Consider the following 6,125-nt stretch of genomic DNA (forward strand, 5'->3'; position numbering starts at 1 on the left):
GCAATGAGAGGACTGGAACTTTCAGCCCCACCTGAATGCCACCTCTGAGGAAGGAAAAAAGACTGGAGGTTGAACTGATCGCCAATGATGCAATCAACCATGCGCACATAATGAAACCTCCATAGAAACCCCAAAAGACTAGGTTCGGAGAGCTTCCAGGTTGCCGAGCACACAGAGGTTCCTGGAGGGCGTGCCCCTGACGTGCAGAAGCTCTGCATCCCTCCCCTCGTGGCTCGCCTGTGCGTGTCTTCATTCTGACTGTTCACCTGTAGCCTTTAAAATACTAACAGTGCTTCCCAGTTGTGGTGGTGCAGAGAGTAGTGTGCCGGACTACAACGCTCAAAGCCACATCGCGATCATGGTTGGAACCCCCTGAAACACGCCAGGCACACACGTGAGTGCTGGAGGACAGAAGAAAGGGGACTGTGGCATGACCAGACCCTATTGAGGGTGTTCCGTGCTCTCTCCCATGCCCACGCATGAGCTGTGTCATGAATAAAGGGGAAAAACTTACATAAATAAATATTTGCAGTAGTAAGTAAAGCGCTACCCTGAATTCCGTGGGCCTCTCTACCGAGTTCATTAAACCTGAAGAGAGGGGTCATGGGAACTAAAAATTTATCACCAGCTGGTCAGAAATACAAGTCATAATCTAGGACTTGCAATTGTCTTATAAGGTGGGGGACAGTGTGGGCTCTGTGGGGTCAGTATCAAAATTGAGTTAAATTGTAAGACATCCAGCTGGTGTGCATTGGAGAGTTGGTTCTTGGTGGTGAGAAATCCCCACACGCCTGTGAGAAGTGTTCTGTACAGAGAAAGCCCCGTTTTCCCTGTCTCTCGCAGCCCTCTAAGGACTTCCATTGTTTTCCAGCTTCCATTGTTGCCACTGAGAAATCAGCTCAGGGCCAGCATCAGTTTGAAGCACTCTGGGCATGCGTGAAAGTCTCTAGGATCCAAAGGGCTGGAGAACTGAGGGATGGTAATCATGGCATGGCCAATCTGTGGTGGGTGCTCATCTCTCTCTCTCTCCCTCTCTCCCTTCCTCCCTCTCACATGGCACACACGCACTCTATCATGTGTAAAGGAAGAGGGTCAGCAGATGGCATAAAGGTTAAGGTGGATCCCACATGGCCAGTTGAGTGGGTCTAATCTCAGGCCCAGTTTCTTGAAAAACACAGCAGGTATGGATATGTGCTTGCCCAAAATGCCAAGAGGAGAATGGAGAAGAAGGGATTGCAGCATGACCATCCCGCCAGAGGGTGATTTCTCACTTTCCCCCGCCCCTCTCTCCAGCAAGTGCACATGCCCTATAACAAAAACTAAGAAAGAAAGAAATTAGCTAGAGGGGCCAGATGGTGGCACAGCAGTGATGCCAAGCTCTTCAAGGCTGACACCCAGGAAAAGACTCGGGTTCACTCTTGGAGACCTCCCGAACATTCTGGTCATGGGCCCAAGATCCAGGGCTGGCTGACACTGGAGTGGATTGTGGTGTCGAGTCCTTGTCGGGGTGCCTGGCTCTCTGTATCTCTCTTTCTTTTGCTCACTCACGGAAGAAAAAAGAAATTAGAAACCAGCTAGACCCAGCCACAGTGCTATAAGCCGGAGGGCACCACCGTGCGATGGCTGAGGCCACACAGGAGGCCAAGTTCAATTCCCAGCCCAAGCTGAACAGGCTGGATGTGGTGGCACAGGCCTAGAGTTCCAGCTAAACTTGGCTGTTGGGGCAAAGGATCATGACAAGATCCTGTCAAAAATAACCTCTCTCTCATAAAAATTTTAAAAAGAAATAAATCAGCCGTAGAGTTCATTAGTGCCCCCTTTGAAGCTGTCTGTATTCTTTCTGTTTTTCAGATCTTCTTCTATTTGATTTTCAGCTTTTACTTTTACTCTGGTAGGCCTAGGCACAGATTCCTTTATATTTATACCGCCTTAGGTTCTTAGAACTTTCTAAACAGAGGGATCGAATCCTTCAGCAGTTTTAGAACGATCTCAGCCACTGTCTTACACACATCGCTTTGCCCCATTCTCTTAAACCTTCTCACTGTTTCTTCACTATCTCTTGTAAATTTTCCATCCTCTTACCTTTCTAGGCTTCATACCAGATATTTTTCTGATCTAATTCACTCATTTTTCTCATTCCAGTTAGAAATAGAAGAATTCTCATTTTTTAATTCACTCATCTGATTTGTTCTGTTGTTGCTGTTGCAGGACGTGGATGCTCACCAGAGAGAGGCAGAGGGGGAAGGAAAATAAGAAATTATCCCTGGAGTGGCCACGCCACAATCCCTTCTCCCCCATTCCTCTCTCGGGATTTTGGGCACACACGTACCCATGCCCGGCCTGATTTTCAAGCTGCTGGGTCTGGGACTTGAGCCATGCCATTCGCCATGTGGGATCTAGCTTCCGTAACCTCCATGCCACCTGCTGGCCCAGTCGTTTTTTTTAAATCCTGCATCTGGTAACTCCAACAATCAGAAGCCCTTGTATAAGTTTTTCTTTTGTTTGGTCATATTACCTGGTCTTATGGGTCTTGGTTTTCTTTTTTGTTTTGTTGTTTGGCATGGGGGGGGGGTGTGCTTTGTTTGGTTTTTGTGTTTTCTTTTTGTTTCTTTGTTTCTGGTAGAGTTGCAAAATCGTTTGACATCAGGAAGATTTCTTCCAGAGAGGATTTGCGAAAGCCTGAGGGCACCGACATCATTGGATCGCTTTAATCCAATTTCAGGAGTCAAGATGAGTCAAAGCTTAGCCGCGGCCTCTGCGGAAACCTGTCCATTTCCAGTTCATCTTAGTCCTCAGCACAGCCTTGTGGGGCCTCCGTGGAAAGCAAGGATGTTCACCAAACACTCACAGCAGCCTTGTCTCGTATCCCCGGGAGACCTCGACAAGCTCCGATCAACCATTCAGAGTCTTGGTCCCATCCTCCATTCCCAAAGGAAAAGCATCCCAAAGCCAGGCTCACCTCCCTGTCCCAGTCTCCACGCCCTACCCCAGCGATCCCCCACTGTCTTCTTTATCTCACTAATGCTCAAGTTCCTTCGTCTGCTGTCCTGGGCATTTTTGGTTTGGTTGGTTTGGTTTGGTATAAGGGCGTGTGCCAGAGAGAGACAGAGAGAAAGCAGGCAAGAGAAGGAAAATGAGAAATCACCCCCCAGGGGCGCTGTGACTGTACTGCAACCCCTCCCCTATTCTCCTCTCAGGAATGTGCACACGTGCACAAACATGTGCCCAGCAGGATTTTTCAGGCCACTGGGCCTGGGAATCAAACCACATAGTCAGCCATGGGAGATCTGGCTGCTTTACTCTCCATGCCACCTGCTAGCCTGCTTTTATTTTTATTTAGTGTTCTTTTTAAAATTTTATTTACTATTATTATTATTTTAGTTATTATAGGGCATGCCCACTCAGCAGAGAGGCACACAGAGATAGAGAGATGGGGAGAAAGAGAGAGTGAGAAAGTGAGAAAGCAAGCTGCCAGGTCCAAGACGTGAACCATGGCCAGCCATGTGGGAGTCCAGCATCTTAACCACCACGCCACCTGCTGGCCCCTGTTTATTACTTTCTTATACAGCTTTTGTAGCTGTCCTCAGGCAAGCTCATCCCCAGTAGCTAGTCTGCTGTCACTGAGAGCAAGCACAATGATGCAACGCGTGGGAGGCTCTGAGCGACCCCCACAACAGTGATAAAAAGGTGGTTGTTGGGACCAGCAGTTAGCGTAATGGCTATGTCGCTGGACCCCCACGTGGTTGACCGCGGTTCGAGTCCCAGACCCGGTGGCTTAAACTCACGCCGGGTGCATGTGCGTGCGTGCCCAAGATCCCAAGAGGAGAATGGAGGAGAAGGGATTGCGGTGTGACCATCCCCCCTGGGGGGTGATTTCTCGCTTTCTGTCTCTCTGTCTCTCTCTCTGTCTGGCGAGCGCACGCGCCCTATAGCAAAAACCTCTCCAAAAAAAAAATAAAAGAGGTGGTTGTTTTTCAGCTAATGATTTGCACAACACAGATTAATGAGTTATAGATGGTCATAATGGGGTTTATTTTTCTGAGTTTTAAAAAAATATGAGATTAATACAAATGATTTTAATACCAAAGAGGATTCATCAGGATAATAGACTTTAAAAGAACAAAATTAAATGGTGAGCTGGTTTTGTGTTTAGAAAATAAAATTCGATTCTGCGTTCGTATTAAAAGAACCATGACCCAGGAGAACTGGCAGGACTTGGGGTGGGGGTGGAACCCTGGGTGGGGACAGGAGCCAAGGGCTTGCTCTGGACTGCTGGGGAGGGTGGAGGGCAAGCGGATCAGGAGCGGGCATGGTGGGCTCAACCGCTGAGCTGGAGGGAGTCCGGAGGGCGGTCCAAGCGGGATTCTAGCTGGACAAGCCGATGAGCCAGAGACAGTGACTTGGGGTCTGCTGTGGCAGCCCTGGACTGGAGCAAGGGGAGCTAAACCATGCTGACAGATGTGCACTGCATCAGGAGGAGCCCATCGGAGCACCGGCCTGTGTTTTTTTCATTTGTTTGTTTTTGTTGTTGTTGTTGTTTGTTTGTTTGTTTTTCGAGAGGTTTTGCTATAGGGCACAAGCGCTCACCAGAAAGACAGAGAAAGACAGAGAGAGAGAAAGCAAGAAATCACCCCCGAGGAGGACGGCCACACCACAATCCCTTCTCCTCCATTCTCCTCTTGGGATCTTGGGCACGTACGCACACGCGCCTGAATGTACCACCGGGTCCGGGACTCGAACCGCAGTCGACTACATGGGAGTCCAGTGACATAGCCATTATCCCAACTGCTGGTCCCTGCTTTTGTTTTTGATATAGGGTGCACGTGCTCACCAGAGAGAGAGGGAAGGTGGGAAATCCTCCCCCACAGGTGATGGCCATGCCACGATCCCTTCTCCTCTATTCTCCTCCTTGGATTTTGGACATGGACACACTGGCCTGGAGTGACTTTCAAGCTGCCAGGTTGGGAACTTGAACCACACAGCTAGCTACGTGGGATCCAACTGCCTTTACCTCCATGCCACCTGCTGGCCCAGAGCACCCGCCTTTGTGGGCAGAGGGCTTGAGGATGGGGCCCAGAGGGAGGTCCAGGTGGGGGCCAGCTAGGTGGGCGGGATGGTTATGGCAGCTGGATTCTACACAGCTGGCTGCAAGGCTTGAGTCCCCAACTGGTGGCTTGAAAATCACTCCAAGCATGTGTGTGTCCATGCCCAAAATCCCAAGAGGGAGTGGAGAAGGGATTGTGGTGTGATCTTCTCCCCGGGGGTGCTTCTCCCTTTCCCTCTCTCCGTCTCCGTCTCTCACCGGCAAGTGCACATGCCCTATAGCAAAACATAAAATGTGTAAAGTTCCAGGTGGTGGGAGCCTGAACCTGCTGGGCCCTAACGGCCCTGTGAGAGGCTCTCTCAGAGCCGTGGTGGCCCTTGAACCGATTTCCCGAGCAGCTGAGGCCGGGTGGTGGAGAAGCCTGCGCTGAGTTGGAGAGGGCAGTTTGCACAGGGTTGAGAACCGAGGGCTGCTCAGAGGGGCTGGGAAGCGAGTGGGAGGCCAGGAAGTAAAGGCTGTGTGTGGGGACTTCTTTTTTAGACTGTGTGGGGCTCTGAGGGAAGGAATTAGACAGTTCGGGGAAGGGCTACTGGGAACAACAGGAGGAAGCTGTGGGCAGAGGGAAACCGGGGCACACAGGCAGAAGCACCCCGAAGACACAGGATGGAGTCGTTCCGACTGAGCACCAGGGAGCTGGGTTCGGAGCCCTCCCTCCACCAAATCCCTTATCGTTCCTATTTCTCAGATGAGGGACAAGAGGCCCAGAAGAATCGACCTGCGCCAGGGCCTGCTAGAGAGTGGCGAGGCTGGGAAGGGTCCCAGGTGCATCCAGTTCCATCCTGCGCGTCAGCGGCTCCCCCATGCCCACCATGGCTTCAGGGTTTCCATCCCGTCTCCACCACACCACACGTCATCACGCCCACCACGGCCTGCACCGCCGTGCCCACCTCCGCCACAGCCCACCCACCACAGCAATTACACTCACCACCATGAGATTTCCTGGGCCGCACACAGGCAGTGTCTGTCTTTAGGGTCTCCTACTCTGAGAATGAGCAGCAGCGGGGGAGCCCAGCACAGGCAG

This window comes from Tupaia chinensis, unplaced genomic scaffold, assembly GCF_000334495.1.
Source record: "Tupaia chinensis unplaced genomic scaffold, TupChi_1.0 Scaffold000252_1, whole genome shotgun sequence".
Taxonomy (NCBI): domain Eukaryota; kingdom Metazoa; phylum Chordata; class Mammalia; order Scandentia; family Tupaiidae; genus Tupaia; species Tupaia belangeri.